The sequence below is a fragment of the Anabrus simplex genome, chromosome 6 (genome assembly GCF_040414725.1).
Source record: "Anabrus simplex isolate iqAnaSimp1 chromosome 6, ASM4041472v1, whole genome shotgun sequence".
Taxonomy (NCBI): Eukaryota; Metazoa; Arthropoda; class Insecta; order Orthoptera; family Tettigoniidae; genus Anabrus; species Anabrus simplex.
The window spans coordinates 350,962,677-350,984,443 of record NC_090270.1 but is presented as its reverse complement, the minus strand read 5'-3'; the positions used below and the strand labels follow the sequence as shown (position 1 = coordinate 350,984,443).

The window sequence follows — 21,767 nt, the reverse complement described above, 5'->3', positions numbered from 1 at the left end:
GAGCTAGCAGTGGGAAGGAAGCAACCAGGTACAACCCCATCATTTGTCTGCTGTGGAAATGGGAGAATACAGGAAACCATCTTCAGGGCTGCCAACAGTGGGGTTTGAACCCACTATCTCCCAAATGCAAGCTACATGAGCCAAACCGCATAGCCACTTGATTCAGGGCCTACCTTCCCATGATCCTGATAACCACACCTTAAGCCATTGCCATACTCTGACGGAACCTTCTGTCCTGGTGCACGGAACATTTACAAGTTCATTACTGCGGTTAGCTGATCATAGAGAATGATTCTGTTTGTTTTGCAGCCTACCCGATTGATGTCAGATAATTCCTAAAGCTATTTTCACTGTGTAAATAGTAACTCTGAGCTGAAATACGGAAAATAAAAGCACCTTAGTTTCCCGCTCAATGTAAACAAACATGGCGGCATCCAAGTGTGCCATGGATGAGGTTATTCGTAACTGGCTTGAAAATAGTGATGTTAAAAGTGGAAATGATTCTCTGGAGAGTGAAAATACTTCTGCTTCTTCAACTGACGGTGATGAGAGTTCCGAGGCGACAGTACCAACTGAAAGTATCTGACAAAAGCAGAATGCAACACGAGCAGGTGAGAAGTCTAGTGATCTTGTTGCCAATTAGCCTGTTTCTGTAATGTGCAAACCAGTTGCTGAAATTCACTCTATAGTCAAATCAAATCAAATCAAAATCTCTTTATTTGCAAATGAGGTGTTTACCTCGGTGGCAAATGGTACACTAAAATACATTATTGTCAAGCACTAAATATTAAATCAACAAGAGAATAAAATTTTCCTATAATACAATATTATATAATTTACGCTAACAGCTTTTTCTATTAAACACACAGCTCATTCTTAATAAATTTACATTGTTTACAAAATTCTACTTATAATATCTCCTGTACTACTTACAAATATAGTCAACTGATATACAGTATGTGGAATTACTTCAAATGATACTGTACAACTGGTATCAGATTAAAATTTACATTGCATTTATTTACTTTTTCTTTTCCTTACCCATTCTGGAACCTAAGTAGCATAACGACCTGCTGCGTCTTAACCAGAGCCCCTTTTACCACCACTTTTCAGAGTTCCTGAAGGGCCTTCACAGCTACTGTAGCGGTCCCAGGGCCCTCGAAGTCCCCACTGTACTTCACCCCTATAGGCAATCCCCTACTTTGGCTGTCCAAACTCCGTAGACCAGGGGATGGAATTAATTTATTCACACACATTTTTTATTTACAATAGCCTGCACTGGTCGAATGCCCTCTAACACTTCATTTACTTTCTCTATTGCTGTTTATTCTCTTCTTGAATATCTGTACAGATTTTGGAAAAGGATCAAACACTACCCCTGGTAAACTGTTCCACTCCTTCACACCCTTCACAATGAATGAAAATTTACCCCAATCGCTTCTGCTAAAATTCCTTCTAATTTTATATTTTTGGTCAGTCCTGCCGATATAATTATTTTCCAACTGAAGCCTCTCACGGATATCTCCCCGTGCTGCTTCTCCTGTATAGGCTCTATATAAACCTATAAGTCTAGTTTTCTCCCTTCTCTTACTTAAAGTTTCCCACCCTAGTTTCTTTAACATTTCTGATACACTACTCTTTCTCCTGAAATCCCCTGTTACAAATCTTGCTGCTTTCCTCTGCACACTTCCGGTATCTATTTCTTTTATTAGGTATTCTTGGTGAGGATCCCAAACACTGTTTCCATATTCCAATAATGGACGAACGATACTTAAGTAACTTTTCTCTTTCAATTCTTTGTTGCATCCTTTAAGTAGCCTCATTATGACATGTAACATTCTGTATGCTTTCCCAATAATGTCATCCACATGACCCTTCCAATGCAATATACTTTCAAATCTTACACCTAAGTATTTGCACTTGCCATCTTTTGGGATAACTACCCCATCCAAAGTATATTCAAATTCAGTTTTTTAAAACTCCTGTTTGTAAATGTTGTAACAGTTGATTTGCGTCCGACTCGTTGGCTGAACGGTCAGCGTACTGGCCTTCGGTTCAGAGGGTCCCGGGTTCGATTCCCGGCCGGGTCGGGGATTTTAACCTTAATTGGTTAATTCCAGTGGCACGGGGGCTGGGTGTATGTGTTGTCTTCATCATCATTTCATCCTCATCACGACGCGCAGGTCGTCTACAGGAGTCAAATAGAAAGACCTGCACCTGGCGAGCCGAACCCGTCCTGGGATATCCCGGCACTAAAAGCCATACGACATTTCAGTTGATTTGCCTCCATTAACCTTCATGTTATTCTCTTCAACCCATTGTTGGATACTCTCAAGGTCTCTTTGTAATTCTGAACAATCCTCAGTGGTATTTATTTCCCTGTAAACAATTATGTCATCTGCATACAATCTCATTTTTGATGTTATATTGTTCCCTAAATCATTTACGTATATTAAGATAAGTAACGGACCGATTATACTACCCTGTGGGATTCCCTTCCAAACTTTCTCTTCCTGTGATATACTGTTCCCTAAATCATTTACGTATATTAAGAAAAGTAACGGACCGATTATACTACCCTGTGGGATTCCCTTCCAAACTTTCTCTTCCTGTGATATATTATTTCCTACTTTGACTTTCTGAACCCTTGAATTTAGAAATGTTCTTATCCAACGTGTAACCCTTACGTCCAATCATATTCCCTCCAATTTCTTTAATAATATTCCATGTTCCACTCTATCGAAGGCTTTGGAAAGATCTATGGCTATGCAATCTAACTGGCCTCCTGAATCCAATTGGTCTGATATGTCCTGCTGAAATCTCACCAGTTGTGCCTCACAAGAAAATTTCTTTCTAAATCCATACTGGCTCCTCATGAACCAATTTTTATCATCACATATCCCTCTGATGTACTTTGATATTAAACTCTCCAATATTTTACAAACTATACTGGCCAGGCTGATTGGTCTGTAGTTCTCTGGTTTCCTTTTATCACCCTTTCCTTTATAAATTGGTATTATTATAGATTCCTTCCATTCCTTTGGTATTACACTATTATTTATGACATAGTCAAAGAGAAATCTTAAATAAGGCACTATGTACCACCCCATTGTCTTTATCACTTCCCCAGTAATCTGATCACTTCCTGCTGCTTTTCCTTGCTGAAGCAGTTGGATTTCTCTGAAAATATCTTCATTTGTGAACGAGAATCTTCTTGTTTCTCTCTGTGTCTGTCCCTCTGTAACTTCTGTTTCGGTGTCCAACTCTTGACAATCATCTACTGAATCTCTAAATTCCCTACTAAATAGGTTTGCTTTCTCAGTATCTGTTAAATAGTGTTAACCCCCTTCTCCCACCATTGTAGGAATTTGGATTCCTTTTCCTTTTTGATTCCTGATATATGAATACAGCTTTTTCCATTTCCTTTTGTGGTCATTACGCTCTTGAAGAAAGCCATTCAAATAATTCTCTTTTGCTTCCTTTCTTACTCTATTCAGTTCCCTCATTAGCTGTTTTCTACTTTCTCTACTCTCCCTACCTTCTTTGATTTACCTGTTTACTATTCTACATTTTCTTTTTAATTTTCTTATTTCCCTTGTATAATAAACAGGGTCTGAGGTCATTTTACCCTTCTTAACAGGTACAAATCTCTTCTCTCCTTTCCAAACGATTCCTTTAAATTTAGCCCAAGGTGTATCAACGTTACTCCCTTCACTTATCCAACAACTGAATTGTGATTTAAGGTAAGTCCCAAATTCATCAACTTTAGTTTTTCTGTACAATTTCTTGTCTTGTGTGACCCTCTTATTAAGCCTTTTTGGTACCAGTCCTACATCCATACCTACATCCATCACCTTTTCCTTCAATTACCTCAGTTTTATCGACAATTTCCCATGGTTTAACCAAGAATACATCTAGTAAGTTATTGAGACGAGTCGGTTCTTTTACTACTTGTGTAAATCCTCCCTCTCAAATTACTTAAACTTATTTGCCAGTTTCTGTTCATGGGCTTCACTTGCAGCTCCATTCCATTCAACATCAGGCAAGTTTAGATCTCCCCCAATTATTACCACATCATTATTATTGTTTTTATGAGTATAATCTATTATTTTCTCAAATATTTCCATGTCTCTTTCCTCTCTTCCTGGCCTGTATGTTCCTATAATTCCCACCTCCTTCATATTATCACAAATTAATTTTATCCCTAATATTTCATCCCTTTCATCGGTAAACCATTCATGTGAACAATATGTTTCCTTCACCAGAATAAAAAAAAACCCTTCCTTTTTATCTCCTCGGTCTCTATGATAGACTGTGTACCCTTCTGGAAATACTTCTCTATTACCCACCCCTTCTCTCAACCACGATTCCACTCCTATCACCACATCAGTCTCATAAGATTCCATCAATGTACCGAATTTTAATTGTTTAATTACTACACTCTGACAGTTTACCAAAAGCAATCTCAGACCCCCTTCCTAACTAAAAATTGACTGTTGCAATTGGGTAACTTGAAATTCCTTACTTTCCTGAGTTTCATTTACTAGTTGGCTGAGCCAGCTTGAAGTACAGCTGGCTCTTTCTACTAGTTTTCCTGGTCAGTATTATAACTCAAGGGAGTTGCCTTTTTTTACATTTTTTTGCTAGGGGCTTTATGTTGCACCGACACAGATAGGTCTTATGGCGACGATGGGATAGGAAAGGCCTAGGAGTTGGAAGGAAGCGGCCGTGGCCTTAATTAAGGTACAGCCCCAGCATTTGCCTGGTGTGAAAATGGGAAACCACGGAAAACCATTTTCAGGGCTGCCGATAGTGGGATTCGAACCTACTATCTCCCGGATGCAAGCTCACAGCCGCGCGCCTCTACACGCCCGGCCAACTCGCCTGGTGCCTTTTTTACAGTACATATCTTATGATTAATAAAATCTAGAACAATATTTGCTATCTTTCGTTTACCTGAATTGTTTAGATGAAGGCCATGGTTTGTGTAACAGTGTCTCTCGAAACTGCTGCTATCAATTACCTGTGTATTACGAAAATGATTACAAATTTTAACCATATCTGTATTAACTTTGTCCACTTCGATGTTCACACACGAGTCTCTAATCAAATCATGCCTGTGGGGCACGTTCACTACAAAGATGTTAGTGTGAGTCAGCTTACCTAGTGTACATTTAAGTTCAGAAATAACATTCTTAGCGTCATTCTGAGCTACGTCATTCGTCCCGCCGATGATCACTACTGCATCACGACTTCCGAGATTTCTTGCCGCCTGCTCTGTGTTTTCCAATACCTTCTTCATTGGGGCCCCAGGATAGATGACTGCCGATGCTGCAAAATCTTCGCTGACCATTTTCTCCGCAATTCCCCTCGCCTGGCTATCACCAAATATAGGAATGTTTGATAGTTTCGCCGGTGCACTGTGTGGGATTTTAGGCCCAACTTTGCCGCTTCTCGTAACGGATTTTGCGCTATACGTTTGACTGCTTCCTATACGGATACCTTGCGTATCGCTTACTTCCCTCAGGGATGAAAATCTATTTTTGGTGTCAATTACAAAGTTGTCCTTATTAAACTGTACACTTTTCCTCCTAGAATCTGAAGCAACTTGACACCACGCGCTAGAATTCTCGGAGGCACCTTTGTTTTGAGTGTTTACTGGTACCGGTACTTTCGATTCCAGTAAACGTACCTTTTCATTTAAAATCTCATTCTCCGCTTTTAATGCTTGTAAATCCTGTTGCAATAAAGAGAGAATTACAAGTACATTATCATTACCTCCATCCTCCACGTAATGAGACGCCAGCGATTCGTTGACCGTTGTAGGCCTAGGTTTGTTACCGCTATTCAAGTTGCTCTCGCCACAGCTAACACAAGTTCAAGTATCTTCATTTTTAGCAAAACCAGCACTACATATACACTCAAAATGGTACAAAATTAAACACGTTTTACACTGGATACCATTCTTCACTCGCTTCTTGTTTACACCACATTTATTCCCGATTATTTCGCAAGAGAACCGGGAGCTATCTTCACTTACATTCTTCGCTGACGCCATCTTGTACATCCTAGTGAGGAGAGGGTTGGGAAATAATCCGAAAGAAATAGACGAAGTGAATGAATTTCTAACCCCACAGTTCTCGGACCACGTTACTCTCATGTCTTGCTAATTTATCTGCTTCCCTTGAAACCAGTAATACTTACGAACAAAAACATTGGTTTCCTGTTATTATAGACACTTTGCTCTGTGCACTCATATGTATGTGATTAGTCAAATGTATGTTAAAGTGACTAGAAAATAAATGGTACGTAAGGGAATATTTCCTTTCAAGTAATGATAGGCGTAAGGGTTAAGTCAGCAAAATTACATCTGCAGGGCTGCCGACAGTGGGGTTTGAACCCACTATCTCTCTAATGCAAGCTACATGACCCAAACCGCATAGCTACTCGGTTCAAAGCCTACCCTCGCCGTGATCCTGAAATCACACCGTAAGTCAGCAAATCACATTGTTTGTCTAGTCAATCTTTTGATGGTAGATAAATGGCACTCACATACACAAAAATTCTGTCTTAAAATGTACAAATAAGATAAGAAGATAGCAATAATCTATATTTTAAAAGATTGTTCGGAAACTGCACACAGTTGGTGTATCCTGTAGTAACAAAACTGAACTGTTCCTCATTTCTCTGGAATGCTCTTACCTACATGACTGACAGATACTTCAGCTCATTACATGTATTTGTTGAAAAAAGGCATTTGGTTGTTGAGAACAGAAGATGACGATGAAATCAAACTGAGCCTTCTGATGGCTAAATCTCGAGTGGCACCTCTCAAAGAACCTCGCCTTGAACTGACGGGTGCACTCCTTGTCGTTAGGATGTCTCGGTCGAGCCTTTGATGCTTATATTAGGATAACATACACACAGTGTTTAGTCTGATTTAACAGGAGTCTTATCTTGGATAGAAAACAAACAAAGGGGATGGGTCTGTGCTTGCAGAGAACCAGGTAAAGGAGTACAGTAAGGCTGGTTCGTGGAGGCACATCTAGAGGATGTTCAGCACAGCTGTGGAGCCCCTCTTGGCAAGAAGAATGGGTCTCTAACCATCCTGAACAAGTATTGGGAAAAGTCAAAAGGGGAAGAATAAAAAGAGTTGTAACTGTCAAGAACACTGTTGTGAAAAGAATCCTCATGATTCTCTGAGTATATTAGTTTAAACCATTAGGACTATTGCTTTGATTTTGAGATTCAGACAAGGTAAATATAGGGATCATGTATCTAGAGAAATTGGTAGCGAAGAATTTCTCTATGCTGAGAAGAAACTGTTCTTCCTTATCAAGGTTGAAACTCTTTATGCAGAAGAAAGAAAGGAGAAACTGAAGAATCTGCAAGTGTTCATAAATATAAGAAAGAAATGCATTGCATGAAATGAAGAGTCGTTGATTCTGACAACACTCCAGAATATACCTATCCAATAATACTTCCATCAAGACATGTAATGGTTGAAAGGATGATTGAACAATTTCATTACTTTCAGAATCATGCTGGGACACACATGCTACTTGTTTTCTGGCACGAAAGGGTTTGGACTTTTAGAGGAAGAAGAACAGAGGCAGCAGTTGCTATTTTTTTGCTAGTGGCTTTAGGTCGCACCAACACAGATGGGTCTTACGGCGACTTTGGGATAGGAAAAGCCTAGGAGTTGGAAAGAAGCAGCCATGGCCTTTACTGAGGTACAGCCCCAGCATTCGCCTGGTGTGAAAATGGGAAACCACGGAAAACCATCTTCAAGGCTGCCGACAGTGGGGTTCGAACCCACTATCTCCCGAATACTGGATACTGGCCGCACTTAAGCGACTGCAGCTATCGAGCTCGGTGGCAGCAGTTAATCGAATATGTGTGATCTGTTATCGTAACTCTGCTAAAGCTTTGGAAATACCTTTCTCTCCATTACCAGAGGATCGAATCAAGGCATCAAGTACTTTCCAGATCTCTGGTACAGATTTAGCAGCCCTGTATTTCTACACGGTGCAGAAAAGGGGTGGATTGTGATTTTTGCTTGTGCAGTTTACCGGGCTGTACATTTGGAGTTGATCACTTCACTTAATATGGGAGCTTATGTCCGAGCTCTGCGCAGATTTGTAGCAAGAAGAGGAAGATTGAATACCGTTTATTCTGACAATGGGACAAATTTCACGGGACTTCGTAGAGGCCTGAAACAATTGGATGAACTGAAATAGAGAAGAAATGCAGTCTTCTGAAAATTACCTGGAAGATGAACGCTCCTACGGCAGCATGATGGGAAGGATTTTGGAAAAGACTTATTTGGATTTGCTGCATTGTAATCTGGGCAAAGCTTGCCTAAATTATAAAGAAATGTGTACTCCTTTGTACAACTGTGAGAATTTTATGAACAACCAACCTCTAGCTTATGTTTCAGAAGAAGATGAACTCAGCCACTATGCCCCTCCATGCTCCTACAGAACCTAGAGGGTAATGATGCAACCGACTTAGACCACGTTTGAACAACAGACGGCATTATCTAAAAGCAGTTCGAAATCACTTCAAACAAAAATACTTGGGATTTCTGCAATCATTGAGCCAAAGCAAGAGCGATCCCTCCAAGTTGGAGACATGATGCTGTTGGTGAAGAGCTACTGGCCCTAAGGAAGAGCGGTGGAGGTGTTACAGCGTACAGCGACTTTAAAACCGTCTTACCAACGCTTCACAATATCAAAGAGGAGAGGCAGTTGTGACTCTGGAACTGAAACCAGAAGTGAATTCACGACTCGCTGGGGAAGAGCTGTTTAACCACTAAAGAAACTAGATTTATAGTGGCTCACATCTATGTTCACTTCAGTTTGTGGATGTGTTGCAAGATGGGAGAATGTGGAGAACGCAAAGTATATCTTGTGCGAGTAATGTATTTCTGGCAAAGCAAAGACAGTGTTTTATTCCATTTGTAGTTTTACTAGGTTGTAATATTGAAGATGGTGTTGAGTTGTATGAATACAACTGTAATTATGTTAAAGTAAATGATTTGTTATTGACAAGAATATGATCATTGCTAATAAATTAAACGACATTCTGCTAAAGAACGAGAATAAAAATGGAATAAGCAAAATACTAAAATTCCACCCAACACAAGAGTCCCATTCACCAGTTAACAATCTTATTGGAGATGACCTTGAAGTACAGAGTAAGGGGAAAAATCCTTCAAAGCACGACTACGCTATCAGAATCAGAACTTCCTGTCAATAAACTACCCCTAGAAAATCAACAAGAGATTAGATATGATATAAACAAATTGTTAGCGGATCAAAAACATGATAAAACCCCACTATAAGCTATTCCACCAACCGGAAAATTAAAAACCTAAAAATGAAAATTAAAAGTAATGAGTTAATAGCAACTAAAAAAGATGAAGTAATACAAGGAGAGAGAGGATTACATTAACAAGTGAAACACCTTCTTTACAGAGAACAATTTCAATATAATTATGAAGGGTTCAACAAATAAAATACAAAGAGAGCTACAATTAATAATCATGAATAGCACCTTCTTATTTAACAACCTAGAAAAAATGAAATAGACAACTATGAACCCAAAATTATGATAGAGAGAGCAATGCTTAAAATCCACTAACCAATATCCCCATAAAACAGATTATTAATTTTAGAGATAGTCCAAATAAAAAACATTGCAATTCATCCAAAAAATCCTACCAACATGCTATCATTTTCAAGCAGACACAAATATAAAGAACTCTATAGAATCATGTAATAAAATCAAAACCTAAACATACCAAAACACCACACTCTTCACTCATTCAACATGGCTAATATGTATGCCCACATCCCTACTAATAAGACGACTGAACTAGTAAAAACCAATCTGATTAAATATAGAAAATTAAGTATGGGAGGGAGAGAGAGAGAGAGAGAGAGAGAGAGAGAAGAATGCATAAAAATCCTTACGTTTCCATTACACAATACATATTTTATTTTAATAATGTAATATAGGCCCTATTGACAAATAGGTCTCCTTATGTGACCACCAGCATCCGTAACCTTGGTCATTATAGGTTACTGTGTATATATAACATAGCACTAGGGCTATTATCAGCAAAATTAGTGCCATAAAACATCGGATAAGTTATGTAGATCAAAGAAAGTGTAAACACTTATGCGCTTAAGTGATGTAGATGATGTTTTTGCAACTATAGATACAGTTATCAAATATGCAATTAATGTGCTTGAAGAACTTAATAATATATATCCTTATATAAAACTTACTATGGAAACTAAACACAAAAATGCACGTAAATGCCTTGAACATATCCATGACACCAATCAGAAGAACAGATTATCCTTTTGTATATATACAGAAAAGCGGCGTATACCGGCAACACCATCCATCACACTTCATTACATCCTGGTACACACAAAAAGGCTGCCTACAATTTAGTACGCTAGATAGAGCCCTAAAAATACAACTATCATGGAAAATGTTCACAGCAGAAATAAAAACCATCCAAACAACAGCCAAGAATAATGGATTCAGCAGAATGTTATAAATAAAATTATCAATAAACACTAAAATAAACTAAGACTACACTAAAGAAAGAACCCAATACCAAAGGAAAGTTCTCCATACTTATATTTAATAATAGAAATATATATCAGGCCACTAATGTTTTTAGAAAACATAATATAAACATTCCATATAGGACCAATCATAATAATAATAAAAATTATTCTTTTACTGCACACCATTAACAATAATAATAATAATAATAATAATAATAATAATAATAATAATAATAATAATAATATGCACACTAAATATGGAATATATAAAGTGGTTCATGTTTGTGGGTTACTGTAGTCACGTCCTAGTTCGTGAATCATGGGCAACGGCTGAGTGGCCTAGTAAGTGGTCCTGAGAGTCGGGATACCAGTTGCTATAGAATGGGAGTGGGCATCTCGGACATATTCTGAGTCATGGCCCTCTTTGTGCTCAGGCGGCTAGGACTATACAATTCACCGGTGGTCCATAACCCGTTAGAGGACAGATCCTCACTTGGACTATATGCAAGTAGGGTAGCATCCTGCTTCATGAATTTACCGAGCTCAGAACATTTTAAGCAAGCCTCGGACCTATGGGAATAATGGAGTCCCACTTCCATTTGACAGGCGAGGGACTCCTTGGAAACAACTTGGCGAACAAATTGGAATTCGATGGGGAGCTATCAATATTAATGGGTCTTATGGAAGAAAGAAAGTAGAAATGGCTGAGTCAGCAAAGAGGATGCATTTGGATGTGCTAGGAGTAAGTGATATTCGGGTAAGGGGACATAACGAGGAAGAGATAGGAGATTATAAAGTGTACTTGACGGGTGTTAGAAAGGGAAGGGCAGAGTCTGGGGTAGGGCTTTTTATCAGGAATACCATTGCACGCAACATAGTTTTCTGTTAGGCACGTAAATGAGCAAATGATGTGGGTAGATTTGTCAGTCGGAGGAATTAGGACTAGAATTGTGTCCGTGTATTCACCATGTGAGGGTGCAGATGAGGATAAAGTTGACAAAGCTTTATGAAGCATTGAGTGACATCGTGGTCAGGGTCAACAGCAAGGATAGAATAGTGCTAATGGGCGATTTCAATGCGAGAGTTGGGAATAGAACTGAAGGATATGAAAGAGTGATTGGTAAATGTGGGGAATATCTGGAAGCTAATGGGAATGGGAAGCATTTGCTGGACTTCTGTGCTAGTATGGGTTTAGCCGTTACAAATACATTCTTCAAGCATAAGGCTATTCACCGCTACACAAGGGAGGCTAGTGGTACCAGATCCATAATAGACTATATCTTAACAGATTTTGAATTCAGGAAATCTGTTAGGAATGTACGAGTTTTCCGGGGATTTTTGATGATACAGACCACTACCTGATCTGTAGTGAACTAAGTATCTCTAGGCCTAGGGTAGAGAAAGTGAAATCTGCCTGCAAATGAATAACGGTAGAAAATCTCCAGGATGAGGAAATTAGACAGAAGTACATGGATATGATTAGTGAGAAGTTTCAAACAGTAGACAGTAAGCAGGTTCAGGATATAGAAAGTGAGTGGGTGACATATAGGGATGTTGTAGTAGAAACAGCAAAGGAATGCCTAGGAAGAACTGTGTGTAAAGATGGGAAAAGGCGAACATCTTGGTGGAATGATGAAGTGAGAGCAGCTTGTAAACGTAAAATGAAGGCTTATCAGAAATGGCTCCAAACAAGGGCAGAGGCAGACAGGGATTTGTACGTAGATGAAAGAAACAGAGCAAAACAAATACTTGTTGAATCCAAAAAGAAGTCATGGGAAGATTTTGGTAACAACCTGGAAAGGCTAGGTCAAGCAGCAGGAAAACCTTTCTGGACAGTAATACAGAATCTTAGGAAGGGAGGGAAAAAGGAAATGACCAGTGTTTTGATTAATTAAGGTGAACTCATAATAGATCCCAGGGAATCACTGGAGAGGTGGAGGGAATATTTTGAACATCTTCTCAATATAAAAGGAAATCACCCTGGTGGTGTTGCGAACAGCCAAGCTCACGGGGAGGAGGAAAATGATGTTGGTGGAATTATGCTTGAGGAAGTGGAAAGGATGGTAAATAAACTCCGTTTTCATAAAGCAGCAGGAATAGATGAAATTAGACCTGAAATGGTGAAGAATAGTGGGAAGGCAGGGATGAAATGGCTTCATAGAGTAGTAAAATTAGCATGGAGTGTTGGTAAGGTACCTTCAGATTGGACAAAAGCAGTAATTGCATCTATCTATAAGCAAGGGAACAGGAAGGATTGCAACAACTATCGAGGTATCTCATTGATTAGTATACCAGGCAAAATATTCACTGGCATCTTGAAAGGGAGGGTGCGATCAGTCGTTGAGAGGAAATTGGATGAAACCCAGTGTGGTTTCAGACCACAGAAAGGCTGTCAGGATCAGATTTTCAGTATGCGCCAGGTAATTGAAAAATGCTACGAGAGGAATAGGCAGTTGTGTTTATGTTTCGTAGATCTAGAGAAAGCATATGACAGGGTACTGAGGGAAAGGATGTTCGCTATACTGGGGGACTATGGAATTAGAGGTCGATTATTAAAATCAATTAAAGGTATTTATGTTGACAATTGGGCTTCAGTGAGAATTGATGGTAGAATGAGTTCTTGGTTCAGGGTACTTACAGGGGTTAGACAAAGCTGTAACCTTTCACCTTTGCTGTTCGTAGTTTACATGGATCATATGCTGAAAGGTATAAAATGGCAGGGAGGGATTCAGTTAGGTGGAAATGTAATAAGCAGTCTAATATCTTGGAACTTGAAAATAGGTGCAATGAGTATGGTATGAAAATTGGCCTTTCAAAGACTAAATTGATGACAATAGGTAAGAAATTCAGCAGAATTGAATGTCAGATTGGTGATACAAAGCTAGAACAGGTCGATAATTTCAAGTATTTAGGTTGTGTGTCCTCCCAGGATGGTAATATAGTGAGTGAGATTGAATCAAGGTGTCGTAAAGCTAATGCAGTGAGCTCACAGTTGCGATCAACAGTATTCTGTAAGAAGGAAATCAGCTCCCAGACAAAACTATCTTTACATCGGTCTGTTTTCAGACCAACTTTGCTTTACGGGAGCGAAAGCTGGGTGGACTCAGGATATCTTATTCATAAGTTAGAAGTAACAGACATGAAAGTAGCAAGAATGATTGCTGGTACAAACAGGTGGGAACAATGGCAGGATGGTACTCGGAATGAGGAGATAAAGGCTAATTTGGTAATGAACTCGATGGATGAAGCTGTATGCATAAACTGGCTTCGGTGGTGGGGTCATGTGTGGCGAATGGAGGAGGATAGGTTACCTAGGAAAATAATGGACTCTGCTGTGGAGGGTAAGAGAAGTAGAGGTAGACCAAGACGACGATGGTTAGACTCGGTTTCTAACGATGGTGCCGACTGAACGCTGAAAGGCACAACAGTCTATAATGATAATGTATGTATATATGTATAAAGTGAAGTGCCAGGAGTGTGAATCTACTCGTAGAAATTTTATAACAAGATATACACAACATCTTAATGCCATTAAAAATAGTCGTTTCTCTGCCATGAGTAACCATCATAGAGATTGCGGTCATAAATACACCACAACAGATAAATAGGGTTCTTTACTGAACACTTTAGAGAGCATCTACATGAACACTGATCAAGACAAGACTCTCTCATAATTTCATGAATTAAATTAAAAAAGAAATATACTAATGAAATCTTTCACGCCAATCATTTGCAAACAGTACTACAACAAATATAAGTCCCGCCCACAACATACAAGAACCACGGCCTGTCCTACACTCGTGCAACTTACACCACCCTTTCCTGCAAGACCTCCCTCTGCCTGTAACATCAGAAACACCCAAGACAGCCACGCAGACAGACTCTGCGCAGTCCATACCGAGTGTAAATCTAATCATCTGCCTTCTACAAATGAGGAGATGAATAAGTGGAACTCTTTAGGGGAAGAATGCGCCCACAATGAGAAAAAAAATAATCTTCTACGAATTGGGTTACACATAATGAGACAGTTCATTTGCACTCAAGTCTGTGTTGTAACAACAAAAAGTCATTTTAGCAATTCCCTCACTGACTTGGATGTCTGCACTTTTGCTGAAAGATAATATGTACTTATCCCTGAATGACAGAGCAAGTGCATTATTTCTCAAATCGGCCTCACAGTTTAATATGGAGATAACGCTGATCAAGTACAGCAACTCCACAGTAGAAATTAGCTGCAGATATTTTGTCACTGCTTTACTTGAAGGGAAAGTGGTAAGTCTGCAACATTTAAGAAATACCCATCTTCAAACACTGTAGTCATATAGTAATAAGTCTGTAATACTTCTACTGCGTTATTCCTGCTTTTCTGAATAAACGGTGAAATAGATCCGAGGACAGTGATATCTCAAATAATCCATGAAAATAGGAGTGGGTGGATACTGAAAACACTACAAGACGCCCACTTCAACAGCAAGCTCATCATTTTTGACTCGATGAGACCGACATTTACCGGAATCAAACATTTTTTAAACCATAGTACTTCATCCCTGAACTGCTACATTTTTGCACGCACTTGCTACAAGTGAGAAACCATCAATCCGAATTGTAGTACGTCATAATTTGCAATTGGTTTAACTTCAATATTGTCCAGCTCCTTGCCAGAATGGTCAGCGAGCTGGTCTTCGGTTGAGACGATTCGATTCAGTTGATTTATATTGCTCGGGGGCGGGATGTTAGTACACCATACTACAAACCACCCCCCACATAACGTTAGTATCAGGAAAGCCATCCAGCCGTACAAATGGAGTTAATCCCCAGAAGTATGGATCCCAAGTAGTAGGAAAAAAACCTATGCCACAATTCTGTCATCATTGAAAATAAAAGACAATAAAAATGTAGCCTACTTGTAGCAGACAACGACAACACATTAGTACAGGAACAACAGTGCAGTAGGTTTCTTGTTTACCATTGAACGGTCTTGTTTCCAAGCCTAGCGCTATTAATTTCAATAAGTGAAATGTGCAAAGAGGTTAGCAGTCACTTGTCTTTACTGTACTCGTTGACTGATCTGTTTGTTTGTTTGTTTGTTTGTACCGTTGCCTACGCTATAATACAACGTGGGCAACGGTTTGTACACAAGTATTGATATGTGGTCGCCTAGCACTATTGAACTGCACAATGTGTAAAACCTCAGCTAATCATATACGATCAAACTTAAATTGTATTACAAATGTTACCTTTACTGTCAGAGATTTGATGAACAAAATTTCCACAATATTCACGAGATCAATATATTAGCACATGGGAGCACAGCAGTGTTGCCGACTTAGCTCTATTAACTAAAACCCAGACTGAAAACAGTAGTGGTGGGCGAAACTCTCGTTCGAGATACTCGAGACTGACGTCACCACTCTCGATGCATCTTCGAGATCTACGTAGAGATGGGCATAACTCTCGTTTGAGATACTCGAGCCTGACGTCACTTTCTCGATGCGTCTCGAGGCACGCTCCAATTGAACCTCAGCCAGGACGAATATAGCAGAAACAGAAATCATTAGCAAACATTGAACTCGAGCTGTTAGCGTGGCTCAGTTGGCTAAATATCATCGTTAGGCATTATCCTCCGCTACGTTTTGTAGTGGTTGGAATCTTATCTTCAAATATTTTTGTTTGTTCTTGTTTTGCAATCGGAGTTTCGGCTACCAAACACACACCTGTTCGTGCAGAACAACCAGATCGCTAATAGAAGTAATTGTAACGTTACTGAATATACAAAATAACCAATATATAATAAAATCTCTTCTACTTGAACACATGCAATATAAACCAATCATAATGTAAACAAACCTGATTACCTCGTGGCCATGTCATCAGATCAGTTAGCTTTGTATCTGTATTGCACTGAAAATAGTACTCATAATAATGTTATTTGTGTTACGTCCGTCCTAAATGCTAGTTCTTGACAGACGCCTGGGTGTGGGAATTATGTCCCGCAGGAGTTCATTAACGTGCTGGAAGCCAACGACATGGAATTGTTACCTTTAAAACAGTAGGTACACTGACAGAACATATTGAACACACTGGGATAAAAATGTACGTGTTTCGACAGAGGGTTATCGCTCTACTCTGTGTTTTGTATTGTACGTTTTGGTTATTACATATTACAGGCTTTGCTTCTCTCGGTTTTGGGTTGTACGTTTTGGTTATTGAATATTGCTGGCCTTTTATCTGTTGTCAAGGTATTTTAACAGAAATAAGTTTGTTTGCGGTAATAAAACCGAATAAATCATCATTTAATTACCGGTTCTACTCTATAACGAGCCACCGGAGACCACGGGTACCTTATACCAATATACACAGAAGGTTTCCCTGAACAATTTCCGAAAATTTGTCGATGGAGTTCGGCTTCATCCTGTATATGTGCCTTCAGGTCTGATAATATTGTGGCTGGTCTTGAATGATCCTTTTCAAGGAAACGATCTATTTGTTACCATACTTACATAAAAGTATCGATAGTCCAGAAGGAGACTTAACCCGAGAACGAGTCCCTCTTCGGATACATGCCCACATATAGCAGTATATGCCATTACCGGTATATTTTACTTTCTGTTCAAATTATTACACAACTCGATGCGTCGTAAAAGACATCGCTTCAATAAAATGTTAAAAATATATCACACTCTTCATTACTATTTATTTCACATACCCATTCCCCGAACCATAGGAACTAATCAATGAAGGATAAAATATGTTTCCTAGCCGAGAATCGAACCCAGAGACCCTTGGACGAAACGCCAGTACGCTAACCATTTCGCCACGGAAGCGGACAGTGGTTACGTAAAATGCAGGAATACAGGTAGGTAAGTTGACCGCGAGTAGATTATAAAGTAGTTGGCGTATCGTCATTAGTTGTTATAATGATGTTATTTGCTTTACGTCCCACTAACTACTTATTAAGGTTTTCGGAGACGTCATTAGTTGATCAACAGGCGAAGGAGGCTATAGTCGAGGGATAACATACCGCATGCGCATGATGTCCCGATTTAAACTTTGAGATAGGATTACGAGTCATGGACTGCATCAGTTGCTCGAAATGCATCGAGAGCTCTCGATACGTTTCCCAGCACTGCCTCGAGACAAAGACTCATGCGCCTGACGTCACTATACGACATCGAGATAGCATTATGAGGCACGTACTGCATCGCTTGCTCAGAATACATCGAGAGCTTTGCATCACGCGACCCATCACTAGAAAACAGCAAGAATTGTAAATCTCCTTATCTTTACAATCAGTGGCTAGGGAAGGGCGACAGAATTTCTACATCTGAAATGTAAAACTGATCATTTTTTCTTCGCAAGAAAGCCTAAATTGAAACATCTCCAACTGGAAAATAACTAGATTGTTGACAGTTGGGTGTGGATGTGACATTCAGTTCGAAAGATATTTGTATTTACTAAGACATTAACTCAACTCCTCTCTTTTTACACAAGGAAGATGTCGTGGTAATGAAACTCGTGATAGTGAGTTTCATGTGCATTTTTTTTCTTGATGCTTATGGGCTGTTGTATTTTTACCCAGTCACTACACTTTTAATATAGAAAAATCACACGAGAAACTATATGATTCCGTAAAGTCACACATGCGATAAAGCGGATTCACACGTTAAAAAAATATATAGAAATACTAGTATGTATTGAGCAGTATGACTAAGGGGTAGATAAGCCTCGTAGAGAAGGGATCGTACACACAGTTCGAATGGAAGCAGGAGCGAGAATGAAATTCACAAAGTCAATTGAGCGTCGTCAAGAAATTGATTAAGAACCTGTATCTTGCCAGGGGAAGGGTCAGATAACAAACAAGGAATACTTGTAGGAAAGCGAATTTTCATCCGTATGAGAGTATGGAGTAATTTACGGCGAGGATGTAAATAGACACGACATTGGAAGATAGCATTATTTGAGTCGCCATCTGAATCACCACACAGACAATAAGGCAAAATACCTAGCGAGCCGAAAACGATATGTCTAACTTATTTATATTGAGCGGTAAGAGCATGACTGAACCGCAGGCGGATAATGTTAGTGATATTTCGTCGTGAATATGTTTATAAAAACAAAGTTTGTGAGGGGATGGATGGTTGAAGCTTATAATAGTAGGTAGTGGCCTTTGGAACGTGCTGATTGACTCCATTGATCTTGCCAAACCCGAAAGTAGAGATGGGGAGATTCTGAACGAGTGATTCATAATGAACGAATCATTGCACTGAACGATTGAATCATGATTCAGTGAACGAAAATAATCTACTCGTTTGTGAATCGAAAGCTGAATCGAGAGATGGTAGCCGCAACACGTTTCTTGGTTCTTCGTTCGTTCTGAGCCATATCACCAAATAGGGCAAGACCGATCCTTCCTCAGACCTTAATCAAGACCAACTACAATATCTCAGACCTTAACCGACCTATCGAAACTGTCCATAATGGCGGCAGCTAGAGTGCTAGCATGCGTTTGTTTTGATTTGTGTATACCGTGTTGTTACCAAATATTGAATTTGAATATTATTATTCGTACATTATATTTGTTTTTAGTCTTAAGAAGGTTATAGATCCTCTTTCAGTGCCGTAATAAGTTGTTTGTTCTTAAAGAGCTGATTTATTCTAACAATATCGCTGGTGATTAGGTTAATGTTGATTCTCGTGTTCTTCTCTGAAAGTATTTTCTTCATTTTTAGTTTGGTTTGCAATATGTTTATAGCTTAATGTGCAGTGTGCCTGGATGTAAGCAAGAACTTCAGTGTTCCCGTTTCCAGAAGACCTAGTATTACGGCAAAATTGGGTTGAGAGCATTCGTAAGGTAAACTTCGATCCGAATCATAGGACTAATAATGTTGTGTACATTTATCATTTTTGAAATGAAATGTATTGTCAGGGAAGACATTATTTACCCATAGAAGGTGGTGATCTCATTCGAGTGCCGCACAAACTTCCGAAGTTAAAACTAATAATGCCCATCCTAGCATTTGCCCTGTCAGCCAACGTACCTACCTTACTACAGAGAAAAATCATTCCCAGAAAGATCCGGAAAATCATGACCAAGATTTATGATTTAGAGACTAAATTATTCTTAAACGGTGGTGCAAGAATGATGTACGGTAATTAATTTTCAACGTTTTAAAATGAACATGCGTAAACTAAACCTAACTCCATTTCCCGTGAGTGAACGTGAGGATTATGTTCTTTTTATATGAAATACAATTATGCCACCAATTCCGGTGAGTTTTAAGTTGACGAGTGTTTTAGATGGTCATGTGTATCATACAAATATCACTTGTACCTTCTCAACAATACAGGTGGATTCTGGGGGGGGTTGAAATTTGTTTGCGTGTTTTACATAATGGGCTGTAGTTAGATTCATTTGTGAAATATTTTTATACTCTGTGTCTGTTTCAAACTGACGTTGATACCATTTTTTCCCCTGAAATTACATTTAGACTTACAATACGCGATAACGCTACTCTTGGTGTTTAATTATTCATATTTTGTGTTAGTGAGTTGCATTTCATGACGTTTGACTTGTGATATTTTCTTTAGGTGACTGGAAATATCAATGAGCTAGAAAGAGGACTATAGAGTGGCTAACATGGCTGCTACAGTGCTCTGGGTGGTGCCAAGGCGAAATAGCGACTCCATAGTTTAAGCGTCATTCATATAATTTCTCCGCATACGGTGCGATACTTCTAATAGATTAGATCGAAGAAAATATGCTCTCTACGTGTGTGGCATGCAGTTGCATAAATTGTAGAGAAAACACGAAGAATAAATATATTTTAGATAAGATTCTTTTTTTACTAAAGTACACAGTTTTGGGCGATTAGCAGAATTACGTTGCCTGTGTAGCACGATCCAGCACGTGTACATTAGGCCTACTTTTATTTTCTTGTATTTGGTATTTGAAGGTGCTCAGATAGGTTACCTTTGTGTCAGTAGATTTACCGACCCGTAAGGGAACTCCACCGGGGCAAATCTCCGGCACTTCAGCTTCTCCGAAAACCGTACTAAGTAGTCGGTAGGACGCAATACCAATACCACTATTTATTATTACATTGTATCCTACAGAGCACATTTCCCCAGCATTTTAAAAATAAATATAAAGTGAACAACGATGTTACAAGACGCCTGCTGTCCAACGCCACACCTAAAATATTTAGAATTTCCTAGTCACCTCATCCCCTTTGCCAACGATACGGAGTAATATGAGGACTTTCAGTCCTACATCGCCACTACTACTGAGCGAGTTGGCTACGTGGTTCGCGGTATATAGCTCTTAGCTTGCATTCGGGATATAGTGAGTTCTAATCCCACTGCCGACAGCACTGATAGCTGGTTTTCCGTGGTTCCCACTTTCACATCAGGCAAATACGGGGGCTGCTGTGCCTTAATGCCACTGACACTTCCTTCGCAGTCCTAGCCTTTTCCTATCCCATCGTAGCTATAAGGCGTGTCTGAGTGGGTGCTACATAAGGCAAATAAAAAATCGGCGTTACCATAATCTTCTTCCAAAGATAATCGAAGTGAGTTATTCAGGAAAGTTAACTTATGTGATTTAAGATCATTATCACAAGAAGAACTGTTCTCTTTTTTAGCAATTATTTCAAATTGTTTATCGTACAAATTCTGGTTCTTATTTTATTGTTATTATTATTATTATTATTATTATTATTATTATTATTATTAAGGGATACTTTATTACACCATTGTTCACTTCAAACCTTGTACCCCGCGGCTCTAGAATACCTATTTTTCGTAAATTATTATTAGTTTTACGCCCTACTAACTACTTTTTCGGATAAGCCGAGGTGCCGGAATGTTGTCCCGCAGGAGTTCTGAGGGATTTGAGCACCTAAATACTATCGTACTGAGCCAGGATCTAACCTGCCAAGTTGTTTAGTGTCCGGCTTCTTGGCTGAATGATCAGCATGCTGGCCTTTGGTTCAGAGGGCACCAGATTCGACCGGGTTGAGCATTTTAACCGGGTAGTCCACAGTTAATTCCTCTGGATCCGGGACTGGATAACCTTCTTCATCTACACACAACAGAACATTCTACAAACCACTACAGAAGCACGCAATAGTTAATATATCACTCCACCTAGGGTTGGCGTCGTCAGGAAGGGCATCCGGT

At 39.3% G+C, this 21,767-nt stretch overlaps 1 protein-coding gene across 10 annotated transcripts in view; it reads right to left on the bottom strand.

Moving 5' to 3' along the window:
- LOC136875818 (oocyte zinc finger protein XlCOF6) overlaps positions 1-15,960 on the bottom strand; it is a 299,457-nt gene extending 283,497 nt beyond the window's left edge. For 9 of the 10 annotated variants that reach the window (XR_011018443.1, XR_010860521.2, XM_067149431.2 and 6 more), the window contains exon 1: positions 15,827-15,960. The gene's annotated coding sequence lies outside the window, so the exon portion shown is untranslated. The remainder of the gene's footprint in view (positions 1-15,826) is intronic. The other variant, XM_068228184.1, reaches the window with a different exon arrangement.
- Between the last annotated feature and the right edge of the window lie 5,807 nt (positions 15,961-21,767).